This window comes from Lepus europaeus, chromosome 2, assembly GCF_033115175.1.
Source record: "Lepus europaeus isolate LE1 chromosome 2, mLepTim1.pri, whole genome shotgun sequence".
Lineage (NCBI taxonomy): Eukaryota > Metazoa > Chordata > Mammalia > Lagomorpha > Leporidae > Lepus > Lepus europaeus.
Genome location: NC_084828.1, coordinates 13603600 through 13630517, shown reverse-complemented (window position 1 = coordinate 13630517; position 26918 = coordinate 13603600). Strand labels below are relative to the sequence as shown.

Genomic DNA, 26918 nt, shown 5'->3' with positions numbered 1-26918 from the left:
GGAAACAAAGATTGCTCTTTTAATGACATTCATGACATGTGGGGGTAAAAGAATTTCTATAAAAATGCAAGTTAGGCCAGCGCCGTGGCTTAACAGGCTAATCCTCCGCCTTGTGGCGCCGGCACACTGGGTTCTAGTCCCGGTTGGGGTGCCGGCTTCTATCCCGGTTGCCCCTCTTCCAGGCCAGCTCTCTGCTATGCCCCAGGAAGGCAGTGCAAGATGGCCCAAATCCTTGGGCCCTGCACCCGCATGGGAGACCAGGAGAAGCACCTGGCTCCTGGCTTCAGATCAGCACGAAGCGCTGGCCGCAGCAGCCATTGGAGGGTGAACCAACGGCAAAAAGGAAGACCTTTCTCTCTGTCTCTCTCTCACTATCCACTCTGCCTGTCAAAAAAAAAAAAAAATTTTTTTTTCAAGTTAAATAGACTACAGTAACAAAAAGAAAAAGATTAAGCGGATGCTTTTGAAACATGGACACCACTGTAGGATCCAGAGTGCTCACCCAGTTGGCTAATACGGCCAGAATGGACAACTTAGCAGATTCTGTGAAACTGAATCTAAAATGTGATTCCTGCATAGTTTACAAACAGTACAACAACTAAGGATAATGGTCGACCTTTATTGATAATTTGTGCTACGCATTTTGCATACAGAAGCTCATTCAGTCTTCCCTGTGATCTTCTGAGGATGTTATTATTCATAGGACCCCTGTACAGATGAGAAAACTGAGGCTAAGAAGACGTAGTCTCCTGTCTAAGGTAGTTAACTAATGTGGAGATCACACTGCTCCTTAGCTGAAAGGGGTTTTCAAACACTTTGACTATGAAGGGAAATCAGGAGATTCAACAGAAGGAGTTGAGCCTATTGGCTTAAGAGGAACCACAACACAGTATAGGGACAAATGTTTGGGGTAGATTGTAAGATAGAAAAATGTTAGTGGGATCCTGAACTCCCAAGCCCTACTGGGACCCATATTTTTCAACTCAGTATATAGACATATAGTCATATAGCTTGGCTTATTCTCTATTCTATTCCACTGTATTTTTTTGGTAGTGCTGGCTGCAAATCACTAAAATTATTTTTATACACCCAAAATGAGCCTCAACTTTCAGCTAAAAAGCACTACCCAGATGCAAATTACCATTTTCCAAATGCAACTGCTTGTATTTTTAAAGTATTCAGGTTTTTAAAGGACAGGGGTCACACAGACCACCTAATTTCAGCCCTTTGGCATAGGACCTGGGAATTGACCCAGGATACAGATTCTTAGGACAGGATCCATGGAGGACCTTCGAAGGTATTTGAACCTCCTGGAAATTAACACAAAAGTCCATTAAAATACAAATGTGGCATTCTTCTCTTCACCCTATGGTTGGGGCACAATTAGCTCACTCGTGGAAAACTCAAGACTCAATATGATCTTGTATCAGTTCAAAACTGCTAAAATAATTGTGTTTCCATACTATCATCATATGAACCATGAGGGCTCATGTCTGCTGTCTTCGTCTAGCCTCTGACACGGAAGATCCTCAACTACAGTAAAACTTCCTGGCCTCTCTGGTATCTCAGGATGGTCTGGGGAGGCCAGGCACTGGCTGAGCAGTGCAGAGGACCTGGTAGAAGGACCCCATATGCCTTTCTCTTCTCCCTCTCTTAGAGATCTTCCAGGCCTCTGGGGAATCCAAGGCCCAGCCTGCTGTAGGCTACAGTAGGTAATTTGAGAGATTCTGGTCCATGGGAGGAAGCCTGTTGTTGTCCAGTGCTAGGTCTACACAGGTGGGTAAGTCCACCAAACTCTACCGGTCAGGAATATCTAAGAGACCCACTGCTGTACCTCCACGTCAAAACCTTCAAGCCTCCATTTACCAACAGTGACGTCAATCTTTTGATCTCCATCTGCTGACTCCTCCGTCTCTGTCAATTCATCCAGAACTTGCACTAGAAAAATAGCTTCTACAACCAGAATCCCAAGAAGCTCTATCCTCCCCAAATTCTCAGTTTCAAGTGGGTTGACAAGAATTCAAATACTGTGTTTAACTCATCTGTTACTTTCCAATTTTAGGACAGACTACATGTGCCTACTTGATCAGACACCCTACTACATATTCATATTCTCATGCAGCTACCACTGAGCAGAGCTGTTCCTAGAAACCAAAACACAGAACCACTTACCCATTCAACAGAGGACTTCAGAATCATTACTTTCCTTTAGCCTAATGCCCAATCACAGACCAATGCCAGGGTTGCAAGGTGGAGTTAAATGGGAATTCGTTACAGCTCCTGTTCTTATAGGAGTATTTTATTGTGTTGCTCAAAATAAACTTCCAGACTAACAGATATTCAGGTGCATTGCAATGCTTGCCCACGGGCTAATAAATTTCAGTATGCATTCTCAATGGTTTAGGAGGCAGTCAAGAGACTACTCTGCAGAGAGAGTAACTCTCAAGAGCCCCAAACCAGTATCCTGGTTCCTACTTAGATTTTCTATTTGTAAATCTGACTTGTAAAACCTGCTAATTTTGCCATAGTACAACAAATGCAGTGTAATACTTAGGAAATAAATCAATTGGGCTCTGAGCTGGGAGAAAAAAATTAAAAGCGTTTTGTTATACAAATCTCACTGTTATTTTGTCTCTGTCTTGGTACTAAAAAGATAAAAATCTGATTCGCCCGGTTCACATTACAAAGTGGTCTCTGAGGTTTGTGTCTCCGGAGCATCATAGCTGATCTTCCGTTTGAACTCTTGTGGCTTTGCATCACTACATACATCTTAAGAGTTGCTGGGTTCTCTTGTTTCTGGAGTTCTATGTTCTGCTGCTTGCCATGCTAAACATCCAGACAGCAACATAAATCAGTCACCTTTGGGAAACAAGAATGAGTAAACAATGAAAATATATGTTCAAAGGGTCGGCACCATGGCTCACTTGGCTAATCGTCCGCTTGCAGCGCCAGCATCCCATATGGGCACCAGGTTCTAGTCCTAGCTGCTCCTCTTCCAGTCCAGCTCTCTGCTGTGGCCCGGGAAGGCAGTGAAGGATGGGCCAAGTGCTTGGGCCCCTGCACCTGCACGGGAGACCAGGAGGAAGCACCTGGCTCCTGGCTTCAGATCAGTGTACTGCACTGGCCATAGCGGCCATTTGGGGGGTGAACCAATGGAAGGAAGACCTTTCTCTCTGTCACTCTCTCTCACTGTCTAACTCTGTCTGGAAAAAAAAAAGAAAGAAAGAAAAGACTTTAAGTCTCTCACATGGGTGGCAGAAACCCAACTACTTGAACCACTGCCTCCCAGGGTCTGCATTAGCAGGAAGCTAGACCTGGAGCCCATACTGGGTATCCAACTCAGGCATTCCAATGTGGTATGTGGGATCTCAATCATTAGGCCAAATGCCCACTCCTTTATTTTTATTTCACTATATGCAAAAAGAGTCATCTCCATTTTGTTCACTTTATACTTCTAAACATAATTAGTCAAGGAAATATCCACAACACAAAACATAAAATGAGTAGTCAATGATGGTTGAATTAGTGGTTGGAGAAGCAGGCACGAGCCAGGAAGTGGCATTCAGCGTATGTGGTATCCAGGAGCATCCCTGTGAGTGACACTGGGAGGCTCCCCTACCTCCCAGAAGCTCACTGAAAAGGAGGATGATGACATCAGAGGATTACTGTGGGGATGCAGGAACTTCTGTACATGAAACCTTGAAGCAGGGGCTAGCCAAGGGCAGTGTTCAGGAAGCATCCACTGGCCTGCACCTGTGCCTCACCTGCACCTGAGGCAGGGCTAGATACTTCCTCCAAAGAATATGGTATCCTCCATCTCTTCTCTGCATTTTAAATATTTTATAATTTTTAAAGTAAAAATTGGTCCTGTAAGAAACCAAACTGATGGAATGAAGCACAAGAAAACTTTAACCATCCCCAACATCCTGCATAAACCAGCTTGGCAGAGGAGGACAGGAAGTCTAACTGGAAAGAAAGCAAATACCAATGGTGGGTATTCTGAAAGCTGGTGAAGAGTTAGTTTTGCTTGTCCTCATTTTGCTTATATTTTCAGGGAAAATGAAATCAAAAGGCAAATTTATTTTAGTAGAAGAAACTTTGAAATCCATGAATTGTGTTTTTCAGGGATGTACATTTCCATAAACTTTGTAAAGCCTCTCATATGTGAACGCATCTACCATGAATGTGCATGATAATTTTAAAACATCACAGACAGAAGAGAGAAGTGGTTCACTCAGGGTGCCACTCCTCTCATCCCTGAATCCTTGTTCCTCCCCACTCCACCCTACCATACCCCCAGTCAGAGCACTCCTCTAGCCAAACACTTCCCATCTGCAGGGGAGGATGGGAGATGGAGGAGGAAATTGATCCCAGCCCACACTAACAAAGGTGTGCTGGGACAGGATACTCTACTCCATCATTACACATGCTCTATAAGGTGCTAAGAGCTCTATAAGGTTACCACCATCATCCCCCATCTTACAGGGTGTTATGGTTTGAATGTGTCCCATAAAGTTCATGAGTTGGGACCTTAACTCCCAATGCAGAAGTGCTGGGAGGTGGCACCCAAAGAAAGATGTTTAGGTCACAAGCGTTCCAATTTCACAAGGAGACTCATGCTGCTCTCTTGCATGCTAGTTTTTGTGGAAGTGGCTTCACTTTTGCAAAAATGGGTTGTTATCAAAGGGGGTCTGGGGTCCCTGGCTCTCGTCCCTTCATCACATCACGAAGCAGCAAGAAGGTTCTCACCAGAAGACGTTTCAGCACCACACTCTTGGACCTCCTCATCTCTAGAACCATGAGCCAAATGATTTCTGTTCTTAGTCAGTGACCCAGTCTATGGTATTCTATATATTATGATACAGGAGAAAGAACTAAAGCCCCAAGAATGACAAGCACCCTGGCTGTGTGTGAATCCACACTCTGGGCGGTGTCACTCTGCTTCCTTTTCTTCTATTTCTGTTGTTGCACTGTCTTTTCCTTAGCCACAATGCATGGTGGATTTTTCTGTCATCTCTACCACACTGTGAGGGAGTGGCAGTAGTCTAACAATCCACCTGGGGCATCCATCCCGCAGCTGGTTATTTAGGATGCCTATGTCCACGGAATTGAGTTACCATGGAATATTAGGAACCAAACCAGCTAGATTTTATTTTAATTTTTTAAGGCAGAACAACACAGTTTTGGGGGTTGGGAGAATCTCCCATCTACTGGTTCACTTCCCAAATGCCTGCAACAGCAAGGGCTGGACCAGGACAAAGCCAGAAGCCAGGAACTCCATCTAGGTCTCTCACATGGGTGGCAGAGGCCCAAATACTTGAGCCATCATCCACAGCCTTGCATGGTACACATTAGCACAAAGCTGGATTGCAAGTAGCCAGGACTTAAACAGGCAAGTACTCTACTATGGGATACTGGTTCCTAAGCATCAACTTAAACCACTGTGCAAAACTATCTGTGTGTACAGCACGTGTAGCTCTAGTTCTACTTCAGTAAGACTGCCAAGCAGTCACTGGAAACTTGACCAAAGTGTGACCCACTTCATGGTTCCCCAACACAATTCAGGCATGCTGCTCTCAGCTATGAAGCCAAATTTCTCTCCAGGGAACTCAGGTTCCCTGGGGAAGATTAAAGTAGAGGTGCACATCATAGCCAAAATGAAGACAGACAAGAGCATTAGTGAAGAAACCACAGCAAAGCAGCACTAAGCCAGTCTGCAAGGACCACCTACTGTAGGATTCCACTAGATGACAGGCTGCAAAAAGCAAAAGTGTGGAGACAGCTTAAAGATCACTGATGGCCAGGGGTTGGTGAAGAGGGAGGGATGAGCACAGGGAACTTCTAGGACAGTGAAACTATTCTCTGTGATGCGGTAATGATGGATATGCATCATTGTATGTCTGCCGAACCTAGCGAATGTACCACACCAAGGACGCACCCTACTGTAAACTCTGCAGTCTGGGTAATAATGGTCAACATAGGTTCCCTGACTATAACAAGTACACCCCTCTGGTGGGAAGCTGGTAATGGCAGGGGTGGGTGGTATTTCATGGGAACTCTCAGGGCTTTCCAGTTTCGCTGTAAGCCCACAACTATTCTAAAAAGCTAAAGCATAAAAAAAAAAAAAAAAAAAAAAAAAAAAAAAAAAAAAAGGTAGTACTATGGACACATCAAGAGAGGAAGAACAGAAAAAGAAGCTCAGTAATTTTAAGTTCCATGATGTCCAACTCTATGGATAATAGAGACAAGAATCTCAGCTCCAAAGCAGGACATAGAGCAAACCAGCCTTGAACATGGTTCCTACAATGGCTTAGTAGAAGTGGCAGAAGTTTGTTTGTTTTTTAATCTAAAATGTTATCCTCTTGGCTCCAGCCCAAGGAGAGAGACAGTGGCCATGACACTGCTGACAACAGCAGCAGAGGCCTTTTACAACAGAGACTTACTCTGAGTCAGGTGCTCGAGAAATATGTTCATTTTCCCAGCAATGCTACCAGGAAAGAGCTTATCCCCAGGCAGGATCTGAAGCACAGGGAGTTTCAGTGACTTGCCCAAGGCCATACAGTGGTGAGTGGCGGAGCTGCTCTGAGGCTTCCTCCTCTGCCTGCACTTTGGGAGAGCTGTCACAAAGCTCAGAATTCCAGAGTTCCATCCACAGGGCCACCAGCAAAGGGGCTCAAAGGCCCAACTAGAAAACACACTGCTCTTGCTGGAGACAAAGACTTTGCTTTATTTCAATTCTAAACCACAAAGTGATTTCTAAGTCATTTCTTTGCCCTAATTATTGACCTACTTAAGTAACAGTCTGATAATGTCACCACTAACAAAGGTCATCACAGCACAAGGAAATGGTGAATACCTATCCCATAACAGCACACCTTCTGTTCCACCGAGGCAAACAAGCACAGCAACACTACAACAATGCAGTGGAAGAAGAGAAGAGATTTTGGGGCTGGCACTATGGCATAGGGGGCTAACCCTCCACCTGCAGTGCCGGCATCCCATGTGGGTGCTAGTTCGAGTCCTGGCTGCTCCTCTTCCAATCCAGCTCCCTGCTAATGCACCTGGGAAAGCAACAGAAGATGGTCCAAGTGCTTGGACCCCTGCACCCACATGGGGAGACCTCGAAGAAGCTCCTGACTCCTGACTTTGGATCATCTCAGCTCCAGCTACTGTGGCCATTTGGGGAGTGAACCAGCAGATGGAAGACCTTTCTCTCTGTCTCTCCCTCTCTCTGACTATAACTCTACCTCTCAAGTAAATAAATAAATCTAAAAAAAAAAAAAAAAAGAAGAAGAGAAGAGTTTTTTTTAACAGTTTGTTACTATTAAGAAAGAATCATGGACGTATACAGCATCATAGCGTATGCTTTTAGAGTTTATTTGGAAGGGCCTTCACTTAAAACGATATAAACAGGGACAGGAGTTGTGGCACAAGCCTGTTGGAGTACCAGCTTCAGTCCAAGCCACTGTGCTTCCAATCCAACTTCCTGTTAATGAACCCAGGGAGATATAAGAGGATGAGAGAACTGAATGGAGTTCCTGGCTTCTGGCTTCTGGCTTCTGGCTTTGGCCTGGCCCAGCCCTGGCTATTAAAGCCCCTTGGGAAGTGAATCTTTAGATGGAAGATTTTCTCTCTCTCTCTCTCTCTCTCTCTCTCTCTCTCTCTCTTCTCTCTCTCTCTCTCTCTCCCTTTTAAATAAGTCATTTTAGAAAAATTAAATAAAACAATATATAAACATTCACCTTGTAACTGCAGAAGCACAGATATGTTTGTAACTTTCATAAAGTGGGAAAGAAATCAGGAATCCAGGGGTTGGAGGTGCCACATGGAGGGAGCTTTAAAGAGCCCACACTTTTCAGTATTTTTCTACTTTATTCTTTATTTCCATAATGGCAATATTATGTTGAAAAATCTGAAACATACTTTACACTTGCATTTAGGAATTTTTTAAAATACAGAACAAAAAACTTCCTATTTAAAATCAAAGAAGCCCACTCCTTTGCAAACCACAACCACCCTAATGCCAAGACCTTGTGCACATAAATACCTGATCTTATTAACAGCCAGATCCCCAACTCCCCTCTCACAGGCAAGCAGCTGGATTCTCGGCCTATTGAAGACAAGACCACACCATTTTCTACTTTTTGCTGTGGCTGTGTTGCAGTTTTCTTACTGGTGAGCTCAAAGGCCTCCGGAGCCAGGACTGGACTCCTTCCTCTGGAGAAAGACAGGCTCTCTACCGCCTTTTTGTCATGCCAATTCATTTGGGAGCCCTTCTGGAGGGAGAGCATCCCAGGCTATTGAGAATTATCTATTACCAGATTGGAAAGCAGCAGAAATCTGAAAAGGAACATCCTGTCCATCTGCATAACAAACAAAGATGCACAGAAAAACGAACAGCCTTACTGGCAACAGCACCAGGCTCCAGTCCACACCATCCAGGCTCCAGTCCACACCATTAGACTCCAGATAATGTGTATGAAGCAGAAAGAACCCAGGAACTGTATGAAGTCCCCCAGAGGCCAATACTGAAAAGCTAGCAGGCCCTAGTATCCCAGGGTTATTTCCCACTCCCTACAGATGTGTATGATAATGCACTTCCCACCAGGTAATACTTGTGGCGTTTTTAAGACGCTAGATGAAAGGCATTTGGGAGCAAAATGCTTGTTACTGAATTGGGCCCAGGGGCTGTCCCTCCAAGTCCTTTGCAGTGGTGATTAAAGTGACTGCCTCCATGCCTCCCTACCTTCCAGAGATGTGAGGTTTAATTAATATGCACTTGGGGTTTTAAGATCCCTAGATGAAAAGGGGACCAGATGTGAAAGTTATTATTATTCTGTTCAAAGTACGCTGGTTGACTGACGTATGTGGGCAAGTCTACCACATGCCACTTAAAACGAACGGAGAGGGTCAAATGCCAAATGGCTCAGGTTTGCATCTTTGAAAGGTGCAGAGATCTGCCACATGTGTCCAGGCCATGGTCTAAGAGGTGGCTCTAGAGAGAAGGGAATGCACACCACAAACGGTTTCCTTCTTTCAAAAGGTACATCCTTGGGGCTGGTGCTGTGGCATAGTGGGCTAAGCCTCCGCCTATGGTGTCGGCATCCCATATGGACACAGGTTCAAGTCCCAGCTGTCCTTCTGATCCAGCTCTCTGCTATGGCCTGGGAAAGCAGTGAAAGATAGCACTTCCATGCAGGGCCCTGCACCTGCATGGAAGACCAGGAAGAAGCTCCCGGCTTTGCACTGGCCCAGCTCTGGCCGTTGCAGCCATTTGGGGAGTGAACCAATGGACAGAAGACCTTTCTCTCCGTGTCCCTGCTTCTTTCTATCTGTAACTCTGCCTCTCAAATAAATAAATCTTAAATAAATAAATTAAAGAAGGCATATCCTCAGCGAGCAGCCTGACCACAGTGGAGTGGGGAGAGGAGCGTGGGACTGGATCTAAGAGGAAAACAAAGCAAAGCATAGGAAGAATTTCTCCATTTGGTGGATAAACAGAACAAGGGGCTGCCCAGAACTTTATATTATCTTCCAGGATTTTTAGCCACCCGTGCATCACTATAGAACATATCACTACCCCTGCACAATGGAAGTCCCTTTTCTCACCAGCTATCAAAAAAGAGATCTGTGTCCAGAGAAGTTGAATAAACTTATGCCAAAGACCCAACAGCATGCTGTATATGCAATAGCAAAGTATAATCAATGCTCAGACCAGACACAGAGGTTTCAATGCTCAGATCAGACACAGGGGTACCAATGGCCCACACGAGGAAGCTGCTAGGCCTACAGTCAGGGGTGGGGAACCTTTTTTCTGCCAAGGGTCATTTGGATATTTATAATATCATTCACAGGCCATATAAAATTATCAATTTTAAAATTAGCCTGGGGCCAATTTATGGCTTAGCAGGTTAAGCCAAAGCCTGCAGTGCCTGCATCCCATATGGGTGCTGGTTATAGAGTCCCAGCTGTTCCACTTCCAATTCAGTTCCCTACTTATGTGCCTGGAAAAGCAGTGGAAGATGGCCCAAGTGCTTGGGCCCCTGCCACATATGTGGGAGACCTGGATGAAGCTCCTGGCTCTGAGCTTCAACCTGGCCCAGCCCCCTGCCAATGCAACCATTTGGGGATTGAACCAGCAGATGGAAAATCTCTCTCTGTAACTCCTCCTCTCTAACTCCTGCCTTTCAAATAAATAAATAAATGTTTTTTAAAAATTAGCCTGCTATAGATTTATTAAATTTTTAAGTCCCACCTATAGCTGCATTAGCAGGGCCAAAGTGATTTTAAAGGTTTTATGTGGTTGGGGCAACAGGATATTCCCCACCCCTGGCCTACACTCAGTGTAGCTCAGAAAAAACCAATTAAAACCTAGTCAGTTCAGGTCTTCCCTCTACCCACAGCCTTCTATTGCACTAAGAGTCCACCATAGCTTCCCTCACCACACTCCTCTTTCCACCTAAGCTACAGTGGTGCCCATGCTAACCCCCCAAACTGCCAGGCCTGGCCCTCTGCCCCATCTACCCCTTACCATCTTTGCCCCACTGTCAGTGTGGTTTTCCTATCAAAAAGTTCCAGCTCCTAACACTTGCCTGCTCCACTGTAATGACCACCTGCTACCATGATTCTCAACCACAATGTCAATTATGCAAAGTCAGGGATGCTTCTTGGTTGTGTTCATCACAATAGCCCAGCCACCTGGAACTGAGTGTGGCACTAGGTGAAGCACCCAAAAACACATGTGGGACACGAGGGTAATGAATTCAAACAATAAAACCAGCCCTCAAGGAGAAACACACATAGAAGCTTCCATTAAAACTTCACGACTGCTCAGCTCCATGCCAACATGCCCTGTGAACACAGTTCCCCTGGCAACTCCTCACAGACAGGTATTAAGAACAAGGCAGGGTTTAACCATTTCTGGTCCCCAGGACACAACACAGCCCTACTGTTCTTAATTTTCCCGAGAGCATTCTGGCTAACATGGAATTTACCCAGAGAATCTGTTCACCAGAACCGCAACCCTAATATCAACAGCGCAGCCACAATGCGTGATCAGAAGGAAGAAAACAGGAACTTGAAATCGATGCTCTCATAACTATGCACTCACCAGGGGAAATCCCAGGTCTCATCACATCCCAGTTCTCCAAGCATCAGGGCCTCCGTTCGACAACAGAAAATATTTGCAGAAGTAACAGAGGTTAAGAGACACCTTGTGGGGGATCATAAAGAGAATGGAGTGCTCTGTCTCCTCGACGTTGGTTTGTATGCTCATTGTGTGTTAACTCAGACCAGGCTCCCCAGCACTCAAGCAGGGGGTTAAACTTGGGTGTCTTAATGGCTGATGGACTGAGGTGCAGATCTGATATAATGATGGTGTCTGATAGGTGGGGCTGGCATCTTGGGGTCACAGAGGCGTGTCACGGGGGAGTCTCATGTGAGGTTTTATTATTTCAGCTCCAGTTTCAACTTAGGTTCTCTCTCTAGTCCAGGCTCAAGATGTGATCCCTGCTGCCACGCTTGCCATAACTCGCCTCCACTGACACCAGACTGGGATCACCTGATCCTATTACCTTAGACTGTAAGATGAAATAAACCCTTTCTTTCCCAAAGAAGCTCCTCTTGAGTATTTTAAAATAAAGAAAAGTGGACCAATATATTGTTGTTGGTGTTTTATAATATACTTCACCTTATAGAGCAGTTTAAGGTTCACAGCAGAAGAGCAGAAATTCAGGGATTTCCCATATATCTCTTATCCCACTATAGAGCCTTCTGGCCATCAACATCCCCCATCAAAGCACTACTTTTGTTAAACCAATGAATTGGGGACAGCACTGTGGCATAGCGGGTAAAGCCACTGCCTGCAGTGCCAGCATCTCATACGGGCATCAGTTCGAGTGCCAGCTGCTCCACTTTCTTTTCTTTTCTTTTTTTTTAAAGATTGCTTTATTTATTTGAAAATCAGAGCTACACAGAGAGAGGAGAGGCAGAGAGAGGTCTTCCATCTGCTAGTTCACTCCCCAACCGGCTGCAATGACCAGTAGCTCCTCCACTTTCGATCCAGCTCTCTGTTATGGCCTAGGAAAGCAGTGGAAGATGGTCCAAGTCCTTGGGCCTCTGCACCCACATGGGAGACCCAGAAGAAGCTCCTGGCTCCTGGCTTCGGAATTCAGGTCGTTGCAGTCATTTAGAGAGTGAACCAGCAGATGGAAGACTGCTCTCTCTCTTTCTGCCTCTGCCTCTCTCTAACTCTGCCTTTCAAATAAATAAATAAATCTTTAAAAAAAATAAACAAAAGAAATTTCATAGATGAAATGAGTGCAATAAAAGAATTTTAAAAAAACAATTAATCTACTTTGGCATAATATTATCACCCAAAGTCCATAGAGTACACATTAAGGTACATTCTGGGAGCTGTGCATTTCATGGTGTGTTGAGCAACATATAGTGACATGGATCCACCCTCATAGCACCAGACTGAGCTACCGTTTCACCATCTTATAAAACTCCTACGTATCAGTCTTATGGTACAGTGGATTAAGCTGCCACCTAAAATGTTAGCATCCTAGATGATAGCCAGGTCAAGTCCTGGCTGCTCCACTTCCAATCCAGTTCCCTGCTAACGTGCCTGGGAAAGCAGTGGAAGATGGCGCAAGTACTTTGCCACCCATGTGGGAGGCCCAGAGGGAGTTCCAGACTCCTGGCTTTGGCATGGCCATTTAGGGAGTGAACCAGCAGATAGAAGATCTCTCTCTCCCTCTGTCTCTTTCCCTTCTCCATCACTCTGCCTTTCAAATAAATTAAATCTTTAAGAACAAAAAAAGACATCCGTGTTCCACATTAGGGTGCCTGGGTTAGACACCTAGCTCTGGTCCTGCCTCTAGCACTCAGCTTTCCTGTCAATGCAGACCGTAGGATGCAGTGGTAATGGCTCAAGTAGTTGGGTTCCTGACACACAGGAAGACCCAGACTAATTTCTGGCTCCCAGCTTCAACCAGGCCAGATCTGGCAGTTGAAGGCATCTGGTGATTGAACCAATGAATGCAATCTCTCTCTCCTACTGCCTCTCAAATGTATTAAATAAATATAAATGAATACATAATTTTTAAAATGAATACATCTGTAACAAGCTCTTCAAATTTATAAATGTGAAAATATAAAATATGATTTCAGTATTCCCACTTATCCCTATTGAATAAAACTTGTCTGTGCAATATCCCTGTCCATTGCATTACACTTGGCCCATTTTCCCTAACTGGTAGCACCAGCCCATGTGTTCTGTGAAGGACCCACCATGGCTGCCACACACAGCAGGTACATTTCAAACACTCAAAAAAGCACTAAACAAAAATCATGACAATTGTTAAAACAGAGACTCCTGCAAGTCTCTGGACAAAGAGATGAATTAGGAAGCATTCATTCCACCAACTTCATCTCAAAATCTACCATGAAACAAAAGTCACACAAGTGGAGACACATCAAGTCTGAGTGATCCACCTCTTGAACAAGAAAGTCTGTCACATGAAAACTTAAGACTGAAGGCCTCAGGCCCAAACCACTCTCGAGGCCACCCAGCAATTCTCGGGCAAAACACAAGGATGATGTTGACCAAGAGTTCAAACATGTTCTCACAAACAATGTCCTACAACAAGGTACTTTACAATTTCTGAAATCAAAATGCTATCCTTACAGGAAACATCCTGACCTACAAAGGACTCAGGACTGGGAATCCCCAAGCATGCCAACCAGCTCAAAAAATCAAATCTAAAGGCACTTTAGAAAGCCTTCCACCTTTAGGATATCATTCTCCTACTCCAGGCTGACATTCTACAAATGCATTTCCCACATCCTGCACTCACCACAGTCTGAGTATTCCCAGGTTTTCATACTCACCCCTCCTTGTGAGTCAAAAGGTAGATAGGCGAGGAAGCCCAGTGGCTGAATAGACAGGGTTTACAGAGGACTGTCTCACTGCCATCTGATTTCAAATGACAATGAAAAATAAGAGGCAGGCAAACAGTTCAAATGCCAACTTGCCATGTACTTGAGAAGCGGAACTACTGAATATTCAGTCTGCTTTTCACTTTCTTTTAACTACAATGTCCCAAAGAAAAAGTAATTTCATTCAAAATGTCAATTACTGAGAAAAAGCAAGTTGTACTTCACTGTTCCCTTCATCTTACTGTATTTTCCCCTTTTCTTTCATTTCTCTACTGCTGAAAATTACTTCCAGATTCTATCTTCTCTTTAGTTTCAACCATTTCAACCCTACATGAAGCCACTTACTACTGGATTAAAAGAAAGAAAACACAACTGAAAGATAACACAGAATTTTAAAATATAACACCAAAAATATAAAATCCAGCCCCAGCATCTGGGTCTGAAACAAATAAATAAATAATGTCTAAACACATAATTAGTGGAATCATTCCTCAGTAACCACAGGGGATTGGTTCCAGGACTCCTGGCACATAACAAGAACCTTACATAAAATTATATAACATTTACATATAAATTCCTGTATATTTTTACTTTACGTCATTTCTAGATTACTTGGAATACCTCATACAATGCACCTGCTGTATTATGCTGTATCGTTTAGGGAATAATGACAAGAAAAAAGTCCTTGCATGCCCAGTACAGAACAATTTTTTTCCCAAAGATTTTTCAATCTGCAGTTAGTTGACTTCTCAAACATACAACCCATGGGTAATGAGGACTGACTGTCATGTCAAGCTAAAAGTTGAGCCTTGGTACCCAAGATTCTCATCGCAGGCTTTGCCTGCCTTGGGGAAGAACTTCCACACATCACAAGGACCCCAAGGACACCACACTTAGCCCTGCAGCACTGGCTCACCTAAGGTCCAAGAGTTAGGAAGAGCCCAGGATAAGAACTTGAGTCTTGACTTCTTTCTAGCTCAAGCTCTCTCTCTCTCTTTCATATTTCATTGAATCAAAACTAACTCATCCATACTGATAATCATTTTGTTGATACTGATAATCATTTGGCTGAGCTTACCATAAATACTCTCACCCATCTCCTTAACAAAATACATATATATATGTATGTATTTTTTTTTTTTTTCAGCAAAAGAGAAAAATCCAAGAACAGGGTCTAGCAGGGTCAATTCTGACACTGGAATCACCGAGAGAAAATATTCAAACCACCACCAGGAAACTGAGCAGTAAAACTCCCACATTTACATTCTCACTATTTAGATGATAATTAAAATCACCCTCCAATGACCTGCAACAAGCCTGTGGGTTGGATCTTTTCAAGTCTAAACGGCCTATCAAGAATCTGCACAAACTAGGTTACTCAAAATATTGAGAAAAGCAAAGCAGAAACTAGCAAGTCCAAACTAGTTGTTAGCTCTGATTCTTAAAAAGAAATAAACACAGGCAGCTTCTGACTTATGATGATGCAACCTCTGACTTTTCAACTTCAAGACCATGAGAGCCATCTGCATTCTGTGGCAACTACACTTGGAATTCTGAATGTGGCTCTTTCCACAGGCCTTTATCTGTTGCCTTCCAAGTGCAGTAGCAGCAAGTTGGATCAGAAGTGTAAGCAGAAATTTATCCCAGGCACTCTGATATGGGATGTGGGCATCCCAAGTGGTGGCTTAACTCGATGTACCACAACACCCATCCTCTTGACTCTTGAAATTTATGGAACTTCTAGGAGTAGATGTTTGGCCTAACAGTTAAGACACCACCTGGGACACACACATCCCATTTCAGAGTGCCTGGGTCCTGGCTCCACTCCCAATTCTAACTTCCTGTTAATGCACACTCTGGGAGGCAGCAGGTGATGACTCAAGTAGTTGGCTCTCTGCCACTCATTAGGAGAGCTGGATTGAGTTCTTGGCTCCTAGCTTCAGCCTGGCCCAGTCTAGAATGTCACAGGCATTTGGAGAATGAACAAGTAATTGGAAAATCTATCTGAATCAATCTCTCTCCCTTTCTCTCTCTGCCTCTCAAATACATTTTTAAAACATTTTTAATTCAAAAACAGATCACAGGACATTGCATATGCTATTGTAATGCTATTGCAGTCTTTAAAACAAGCAGACAAAAAAACCCACGTACCCTGCTATAGCCCCTATACCTCTCCCAGGCCAGTCTGTTCTTCCCTTCTGTACTGTGAGGCCCTGAGGGAGCGTGAGCTGAGTGTCACACTTCATTACATCTTCCAAGAATATCTCCAAACAGGAGACCTTCATCTACTCCATGACTGATTTGCTAAAAGAATGAATATATGAACTAAGTAACCTTGCCATTCCCCCTCCAAAAAAAAAAAAAAAAAAAAAAAGTTAATATGAAGTATAACAACTCGAGGTCACTCTGTTCACTTGAATGCATTACCTGATGTTGGCTTGTTGGAACACCTCTAAATACATTACGAAAACAGATAGTACTACTTATTTCCCAGAGGCTAGAATTGACTCTGACTGAACTCCTCTTGCCTGAGCTCTATGCTTAGTTTGCACATGGACCGTTGCAACTATCTCTGTGTTTCCTCTTCAACCAAGACCAGGAGAAACCACTGGAGCTGCCAACTCCTGGTTGTCCTTCAGAAGGGATTTTGCTGCCTGGCGCCCAGTCTGGGTTGTTCTTCATTAACTTCCTTCCTCTTCTCCTTCAAAGCCCTCAGTCCACATTACAAAGATTGATGGTGTTTGACCAGTAAAGGTAGCACTGATAAGGGGAGCTCCTGCTCTAGCTTGACTCTGGCAGACTCCAGGTACCTGCACCTGAGCCTCCAGCCACATTAATGGTGACCTCTGGAATACATTTTTTTGTGTTGCTCTGAAAACAGTTATCTGTAGCACCCTTTCTCCCTTCACCAATTCAAATTCCTTCACATTTCCATAAGGAAACCAACCTCTGTGGAAGATCCATTAGGAGCAGAGAGAAAAGTCTGTGCTTTGAACAGCCTGGCTTCTTCCCAAACTAAACACACTTATGTAAATCTGTCTCCATTACTGCGCCAGCCCGCACAGGGCCAGGGCACCCAGCTTTTGCGGAGTTAAGCATTGTTTACCCACTGTCAAGTGGGTATTTCCCAGTCCACCTATCCTCCTCCCATGGAGGCTGGCTGCTACTACCCTACCCCCTACCCAGGCAACCAAATGTGGCATCAAAGGAGCCCCCAGAGTGGCCATCTGTCCCTGCCACACCAATGTTTACACAACATGAGCAAGAGAGGAGTAGGCTGGGGGGAGGCTTCAAGGTGCCCTGCTACAGAAGCCCCCAGGCCCCAACAGTGCGCCAAGACAAAATGATCAAAGCCCTCAACCTCCCTGGAGAGACTCCTGCCTCTTACAGAGGAGGATAAACCTACAAATCCGACTTCTCTGGAGGTGCTCAAGGACCAGCTTGATACCTTTCACCTGTGGATGAGCAGCCAACAATCTAATCCCTAATTCTGCAGTTTTTCAAATATTATTTTCCCACCACAAATTCACACCTAAACAGAGTGATTAAGGAGACTTGAGGAAACTGCTCAATTAATGACTTAAATTCACTTTAGTCTGAAGTCTAAGAAAAATTGGATTGGCCACAGTAGAAAAGGTACAAACTAGAAATTAATCCGAAAGTCTTTAGAATTCCTAAGTTCATATGATCATGAGATACCATCATTGAAACACCCCTACATTCCAAAACCAAAAGTCAACATGAGTGGGAATACTCTCAGGTTTAAAGTCAGATGAACACAGTTCAAATCCAGAATCCACCTCCCCACCTCCCCCAAAATACAATGCTGCAGTTTCAATCAAGCCCCATGGGTTTTACCAACTGGACTTAGGAATGAGAATGTGCATGAGACAGAGGGGCTGTGGAGTTGGATCAGACGCAGTCAGCCCTCCCCATCCATGGATCTCACATCCTCAATGAACAGTTGATTCAACGAACTGTGGGTGGAAAATATTAGAAACAAAAAAACCTGTACTGAACATGTACAGACTTTTCTTCCTTGTTGTTATTCCCTAAATGACACAGCCTAACAACTATAACATTTACTCTGTATTAGGTAGTATATGTAACCTTGAGATAAGGCCAAGTGTACAGAGGATGTGTGTAGGTTTCATGCAACTTCTATACCCTTTTATATAAGCATCACTGGATTTTGCTCTCTCTGGGGATCCTGGAACCAATCCCTTGCAGATGTTGAGAGATGGCTGTACTCTTTTACAGAGTTCTTAGTAGAATGCCAGGTACACAGTAGGTGCTCAACCCATGTAGTCTCTTTTCCTTTGCTTCTTCACTTCCAACCTAGCTCTTTCCCTAATTTATAATGGTGGGAAGATGAGCATGCCCAGGTGGTAAAGTGTCTTTAAAAGTGATTTAAAAGTGTCTTTTAAAGTGATTGCAGGAAGGGGACCCAGCATTATGGGACAGCAGGTTAAGCTGGCCCTTGCGACATCGGCAATCCCATATCAGAAAGGCAGTTCAGTTCTCAGCTGCTCCACTTCTGATCCAGCTCTCCTGATAATAATGCACTTGGAATGCAACAGATGCCCCAAGTAATTACTTGGGCCCCTGTTACCCATGTAAGAGACCAAGATGGAGTTCTTAGCTTCTGCAGATCTGGCTGCTGCAGCCATTAGAGGAATGACTCAGTGGACAGAAGATCTCTCTATCTCTCCTTCTCTCTGTCATGCTGCCTTTCAAACGAATAAATAAATCTTTAAAAAAAAAAAAAGTGATACTCCAGGCTGTTTTGCCAGCCATCATTTGAAACTGAACTTACCAGCTCTGCTGAGGGATGGTTATCTTCCCTCTGTTATCTTCCCAGTGGGAGAGGGGAGAGACACTTGCCCATGGTTCACCTACCATTTGCATGAAATTTGTTAAACCTCTTCCCAAGCATTGGAAGAGAATCCACATTATTCATCACATAAATTTGCTTCAATTCCCTCAGGGGGAAGACGGGCTAGCCACTGTGCTTGAAGCCAAGAGATGATGCACGCACTCTATGATTCAGCCTCACAGCTGCAGCGTGAAGATGCACACACAGACACACACGAACATGGACTAACAATTTTTAGATAAGCCCCTCACTTCCTTTATTTAACTTGTGTGCTTTAACTTCATTATTTCCCTTCACTCAGAGAATCTGTAAACAATCCTGACATTTCTCTGGACAGCTCCGACCAGGCTTTAATTACTCCCCGAAGAACTGTTGAACCCTGGCAATTGGGTATAAGACACAACAGCAGTTCTCAAGGATGCACAATGCTGCCAGCCGAAGGGGGAGATGTGAAAGGCAGCATCGGACACACAACCCTGGTTCTGGGCAGCAAAATGGGCAAAGGACTGGGACAGACCTGGAGGCAGCAAGGAAGAGGGAGGCTTGAGTTGGCCCTGAGGAAGAGGTAAAACCTGAACAGAAAGAGAGCTAGGCTAGGGGCAGACGTGAGACGGACTAGGAAGGTTGATCCCTGCTGCTTGTGTGGCCAATCATGAGACAAACATTTCCTAAGCACTGCACAGCAGTTACTGGAATCATTGCTCAAGCAGAGACACACAGACAGCCTAGCCTTGGAGGAACACATGGATTCAGAGAACACATCCTGATGCCAGCCTACCTGGATGTCAATCCCAGCTCTCCTAGTGTGCAAATCTGTGGCTTTGCAGAAGCTATGTAAGCCAGAGAGAAGTGGTGTCTATGTTGTGTATTAGGTGGTATTTCCAGAGAAAACCAGTTGGGCCACAGGTGCAAGTTAACACTGCAAGGAAGGAAGCCACAGGGGCTCTCCGGAGACAAGGTGGGGGAAAGCTCAGGGTTGTCCTGAATTAGAGCATCCTTCTCACAATGAGCCCTCACTGAGGACTGTCTGGGGGAGTACAAGGATTTCCCACAAAGAGAAGCCATGGTTCAAACCACATGAGGGAGCAAACTCCCAAGAAAAGTCCAGGGGTTTAGCCAAGGATAGGGATGGGCCACACTGTGTAACCAAGGGTTAATGCTGCTGCTTTTGTCATGATTTATATATGGTCACGCCATGGGAAAAAGCACACAATCGAAGGATGACCACGCATTGTGATAATAAATACGGCAGCTGCTAGTGTACATCCAGAGAAAGGAGTGGCCAGGGCTAGGGCTCTGGATCTGGGCAACAGGCACGACTGGAGGAACAAGTTCCAGCAAGAGCAGCAGAGCAGGCCAGAATGCTGGGTGGGAAAGCTGAGAAGCTGCAGGGATCAGGCCTCGGGAAGCATCGGCAATTTGGCTCCCTACCAAGGAGGAGTCTCTTCACTCTATTCAAACTCTGGACCAACCAGCATTTTACCTGGCAAATGTTCGAGCATGCATCATTATGTCATCTAGCAGCAAGGTTCGGGTGGGTCTGTTCAGAGGAAGAAAGCAGAGATGAAAAGAACAGCAGCAACTTCCTATAGCCAGAAAAAATCCCCTTCGATCTAAATCATTCTACCCCTGAGAAGTGAACAGGGCAGCATGGGCAGATGTCACTGTCCCTGTTGACACAAGGGACATGGACTCCACACCCAGGAGGGAGGATTGGCGCTGGTAGAGGCAGCAGTCTCTCTCCTGGAGTGACTATGAACATGCCGGTTTGCCACTTGAAACCCACATCTATCATGCAACGAGGACATCCACCTAGACCACAGCAATAAGTCCCTTGGAGATATTTCACTTTCCCCGAACCCACTCTGCCACGGAGCATGAAGGCTCATCCCCACTCAATAAAAGTAATGTGAACCCACTTTCAAGGCAAGAGTATTTTGACAGCAAACTTCCCCTGCTGCAGCCCAAATCAATCCTTCCTAACTTGTCACAGTGTCACAGAGGCAGGCCAAAGAGAAGAGGAGTTGACAAAGGCAGTAGACACCCACTGGAGTCTCTGAAACAACCATGGGAACCACCCAACCAGACTGGGCCCCAAAGCATCAGAAGGTTCCCAGAAGACCAGTTTCGAAGCCTCAGACTACAAGTGGGCTCAAATCAGTAACACCCTTCCCACCAAAACAGGTCACGCTAATGAACTTCCTAATGTGCCCAAAGATGCAGGTAGCATCATCTGACAGTGAAGATCTATAAAGCTTAAATCCACACTTCCCGGCATCGGGCAAACACGGCACTTACCCCATCCCAAAGAGCAGCAGCTTGGTCAAGATCTCCAAAGGTGCCATCCGTGCGGGCTGCTCAGGTCCTAACTGAGGGACTAGGATTCAGAGCATCACACCCACAGAACCAACCCTCCTCCTCCTCCTCCTCCTCTTGGCTTTTGGGTCTAGAAAGATGAGCGTAACTCCACTGTGGTTCTACCTATAAGAGCAGATGGGAAAACAGTGGTTTGGGAGCTCATTTTTTATATAATTCTAGAGTTTGCAAGATCATCCTCAGAAACATCAAAGAGATGGGGAAAGAACCTCATGTGTGGCAGACACTCAATACAATAGTATTTAGTACTGCACTGGTATTTCCAAAAATTTTCTTTATTTATTAATTTGTTTGAAAGAGTGACAGGGAGACACAGAGAGACAGATCTTTTGTCTGCTGATTCACTCCCCAGTTGTCCACAATAGCAGAGGCTAGGCCACATTTAAACCAAGAGCCACAAACACCATCTGGGTCTCCCATATCAGTTGCTGGTACCCAAGTATTAAAGCCATTGTCTAGGGGCCGGTGCTGTGGTGGAGCAGGTAAAGCTGCAGCCTGCAGTGTCAGCATCCTATATGGGCACCAGTTCGAGTCCCGGCTCCTCCACTTCCTATCCAGCTCTCTGCTATGGCCTGGGAAAGCAGCAGAGAATGGCCTGAGTCTTTGGACCCCTGCACTCACATGAAAGACCCAGAGTAAGCAACTGGCTCCTGGCTTCAGACTGGCACAGCTCTGACCATTGCAGCCATCTGGGGAGTGAACCGGCAGATGGAAGACCTCTCTCTCTCTCTCTCTCTCTCTCTCTGCCTCTGCCTCTCTGTAAACCTGCCTTTCAAATAAATAAATCTTTAAAAAAATAAATAAATAAAGCCATCATCTACTTCCTCCCAGGGTGTGCATTAGCAGGAAACTGGATCAGAAACTGGGGGTGGAACCAGTGTTGTGGCGCAGCAGATTGCACTACCACCTACAATGCCAGCATCACATATGAGCCCTGGTTCTGGCCCTGGCTTCTCCACTTTCAATACAGGTCCCTGCTAACACACTTGAGAAGGCAGCAGAAGATGGTCCAAGTGTTTGGGCCCATGCCACCAAGGTAGGAGACCAGGATGAAATTCCAGGCTTCTGGTTTCAACCTGGCCCAGCCCCTGATGTTATGGACATTTGGGAAGTGAACCAGCAGATGGAAGTTCTACCTATCTCTCTCTGTAATTCTACTTTTCAAGTAAACAAATAAATCTTTGAGAAATGTTTTTTTAAAAAAAAAAAAAACACATAGCAGGGACCTGAACCCAGGCACACTGATACGGGATATGGGCATCTTCACCTTTGTACCTTAATGCTGGCCTCAGAACTGGTATTTTAATAAGCAATTAGTATTCAGTAATCAAAGAAGCATTTACCAGGCCCTGACTTAACTACAGTTTTGTGCAAAGCATCTAGGCAGTGGTCAGGCTTGCCCACCAAAACCTCATAAACAAAAACAAACACTGGAGCACGTGATTCCAAGATACTGAATGAGGGTCTACGATTCAACACAAGGTCCACAAATCTATACCCAACCATTTAGCAAATAAAACTTCCCAAAAGTGGTGTCCTCTTCCCTGGACATTTTACCAATTCAAAGCCACACTAACACTTGTTTTCATACAACAGCATCAAAATAAACTGGAGAGGCAGCATTGCAAAACACTTATGAAAGCTACGCCTCCTCCTTCTTCATCCTCATAAAAGCTTCGGCTCGAACAAAACAGCACTACTGGGTCATCACGGACAGGCCAGCCCAAGTGCAGCTAGGCAATCTGTCTTCTGTAAAAACAGCTCCATACTCCAGGCCTATTCACTGTATGAAACGCAAAGCCAGGCTCAGTCCTTGGGTACAGCTGTGAATGACTGAAGCACAACATCACAAAGCAAATGAAGCCCTTCCTAGCTCACAACCCCTTCACATTCCCCCAGCACCCCTTTGCAACACCTGATGCACAGACAAATATGAGTAAACTATGCCATGCATTCCCCAAGATGTGATCAATCGTAGGAGGAATGAATGATGTCGGGTTGGACATCTTAAAAAATGCCATATTCTTTGTGAAGGAATTTTAACCAGTCAGCCTCCTCCACCCTAAGATTTATTTTCCCTTCTTAGTTGCAAGATCAACCGTAGTACTAAACAATTCACTTCGGACTTTCCCAAAAGTACTGGGGACCCCAAGGTCTGGAAACATTTTCTCAGAAAATGCAGTGGTAACACAAAACTGATACGGTAATCACCAGCACCATCCATCTCCAAATTAAATTCCCAAGTATCTAAATCTGAGAAACTTTGCCTTCGTAGAAGCAACCCACTACATTACACCGCAGTGTGTGCCAAGTTTTGGGCTTTATACTCATTTTGTTTCTACCAAAAAGGAAAAAGAAATAAGAACAGAGCAGTGAGATTCTCCAGAAAATGGCATAAGTGGGGGAAACATATCCTAGAAAGGTAAGGCAAAAAACTGGAGGGGAGAAATTCACATCAATAACCTGAGGTAGATAAAACTACAAAAAGCAACCAAGATATCCCACTTGCACAGAAGGCACAGAGAGCAAATGAGGAATATGGTTTTTTTGGTTTTTTTTTTTTTTTTTTAAAGACTTATTTATTTGAGAGCAGAGTTAGACAGAGAGGGACAGATATAGGGGTCTTCCATCCAATGGTTCATTTCCCAAATGGCTGCAATAGGAGGAGCTGGGCCAAGGGCCAGGTGCTCCTTCCAGGTCTCCCATGTGACTGCAGAGGCCTAAGCACTTGGGGCGTCCTCCACTGCTTTCCCAGGCTATTAGAAGAGAGCTGGATTGGAAGTGGAGTAGCAGGGACACAAACCAGCATCCATATGGGATGCTGGCACCTCAGATGGAGGCTTACCCTACCATGTCACAGCACCAGCTGCAACATGGTTCTTGTTTATTCCACTACAGTAACTTTTCACTTTTCTGGAAAGAAGGCACTGAGAGAGGTGGTGAGGATGGAGGTATGACAGAAAAAAGGGCAGGAGCTGAAAAATACACAAGGTACTATGATGCCTAAGTGCCTGCTTTGTGCCAAACTATGTGACACATGCCTGAAATGAACATTTATACTGGACTCGCACATGCTGGGGAAAGGAAAATTCAGAGAGGTTAGACAACTTTTTTTAAAAAAGATTTATTTATTGTATTTGAAGGTAGAGTTACAGAGGGAGGGAGAGACAGAGAAAAAAAAGAGAAATCTTCCATCCACTGGTTCACACTCCAAATGATGGTAATGGTTGGGGCAGAGACACGAGGAAGCCAGGAGCTTCTTTGGGGTTTCCCACATGGGTGGCAGGGCCCAAGCACTTGGGGCATCTTCCGCTGCTTTTTGCAGGCCATTAGCAGAAAGCTGATAGGAAGTGGAAGAGTCGGGACAGGAACCAGGGTGGATATGGGTTGCTTGGGTTGCTACCATCACAGGTGGCAGCTTAACCTGCTACACCACAACATCTGCCCCTATACAACTTTGTTAAGGTCTTACAGCTGAAAGTGTAAGAGCTGGGATTCAAACCTAGGCCCTTTCTGACTCCAGCATTCTTGATCTTCTATTGCCATACACTCAGAAAGAAGTTCTGAGAAAACCTTAGATTGCTCAGTTTTATGCATTAAATATGAATCAAAATGAAACACTCTACAGTAATTAGAGCAAACTTGCTATGCTCAAGCACAAGGTAAATCTGTATTGTCAAGTGGGTTGAAAACACCTACAATTCACATCAAATTACCAGTAAGTCTCATGCAAATTCTAGTTAGATGTTTCCAAAACAATTTCACAGGGTGTGCCCCAGTCAATATATAAAACCCACCTGGGAACAACTGGATCCAATGTATATGGTACTCAGGAAACAGAAGGTATGTTTTAATAAAACTGAAAGACATAGTCTGTGTCAAAGACACAAAGATAAATACATAATGCCTTTCTCCTTGCCTCCAAGGGACTCAGCTGCTTATTTTCAAAGGCCGTTGTAAAACCTTTTTTGACAGAGTTCCATGGGGCAGAATTTTAAAACCATATATGAATCCCAGAAAGGAGGTGGTATGACATTTGTACTTCAATTAAAATACAAACAAAAGACAAAGTTGGTTCTTCCAAAAGGCCAACAAAACGGACAATGCATTAGCAGCACTGATCAAGAAAAGGCACAAGTGATCAATGCCAAGAATGAAAAAGGAAACATTGCTATAGATGCTGCAGTTTTTAAACATATCAAAACATATCATAACAGGATCACGTGTACAGCTTTATATCAATTCATTTTAAAATGTACATGAAAGGGAAAATTCTTATAAAACTTGGATACTAGATCAAAATAATTTTCAAGGTTCTATACCTAGTAAACAAATTAAATCAGCAATTAAAAAAAAAAAGATACAATAGCCAGAGTCAAACGAGGTTACTTACTGGGTAACACAGCGAATCATATGAAAGCAATAATCCAGAAATAACGTTCTCTCAGATCTCTTTCAGATGTCTACGCGAAGTCTCCTAACTGTCCATGTGACACTATCTAAAAACCTTTACTGCATGAATCACACATCCCCTTTCTCTGGCTAAGGGCTGTAGTCCAATAAAACCCCATCTATTACTCAGTTTCACCAGCTCTACCACGAGATACAATTTGGTTGTCTTTCCTGTTGAGTGAGTTACAAGAGCAGGGAGTGGAAAGCCATATGCCTTGTGTCAGCATCAAGTTCATGTATACCTGTCTAATCCTTTCTTGAGTCCCAAAGGAGCTAGCACGCATAGCTCCAGCAGGTAGGACAGCCTGGAGTCCTGAAACCTGCTTTTTTCCCCCTGGGATATGTCTAGTCTGGTTTAAAAGTAATTTCCTTTGCATCCATATGTGTCACTTCAAACACACACACACACACACACAGGACAGGGCAAACTCAGCAAATGGTGGCCCCCAGTAACCAGTCCCCGGATCCCCAAAGTTCAAATGGAGGTATGCGGAGAAAGCACACGTTACTCCACTCTGAGATCAGGAACGTGATAAAACCAGCTATTACCACCCTCCTCATTGCACTCACCTCAGAAGTGGGAGAAATACTTGCAAAATGAGAATTTGGGTTTGCTGTAACAGACTAAGAACCACACATTTCTTCATCTTTGTCTCTGTCCCTAAATTAAGACAATTATCTGGAAATTCTTAGGAAGGACTTACCTAAATACACACACACACACACACACAGACACACACACACCAGCTCCTGGGGTAGCTGCATTCCTAGGCTGCTGACCAGACAAGAAATGAATGCGAAACGGTTAACAGTGAACCCAAAGCTGCCATCTGACCCCCATGCAGTGAGCAAAACATTTCATATCAATGAAAAGGCCACTGACAAGTTCAAAATAAAAGCTTTAGAATATTTCTGAAAGTCCTTATTTGGGCCAAGTTCACCCTTTCCTGGGACATATGAACTGTCTCTCTCATTAATTCCAACACCCACCCCGTGCCACCCTCCTAGCAAACTTCCTCTCAGCACCGCACCCGAAATTGACTTGGGCAATCAGTCGGAAGACAGAGCAGCAGCCGCAGAATGATTGACGTTTTCAAAAAGGCTCCAGATAAACAAGGAACACCTCCACAGCCCAGAAGCCTGCAGCAGAACTAACCCCATTAGAGGCAAATTAATGAGAAGCCGGGGACTTCTCCTGACTCCCTCCAGCGCTCCCATCCAGGTGCCTGCCAGGCGTCGCAGCTTCAGGATCCTCCTCGGAACTTTTTCTCAC

General features: G+C 44.5%; 1 protein-coding gene across 5 annotated transcripts in view; it reads right to left on the bottom strand.

Annotated features, from left to right (window-relative positions):
• Positions 1-26918, bottom strand: part of TIAM1 (TIAM Rac1 associated GEF 1) — a 454781-nt gene that overhangs the window by 192184 nt on the left and 235679 nt on the right. Inside the window, exon 1 of one of the 5 annotated variants that reach the window (XM_062206223.1) lies at positions 21116-21155. The exons of the other annotated variants lie outside the window; for them this stretch is intronic. The gene's annotated coding sequence lies outside the window, so the exon portion shown is untranslated. Of the gene's footprint in view, positions 1-21115; positions 21156-26918 lie in introns of those variants that run through there. 5 annotated transcript variants of the gene reach the window in all.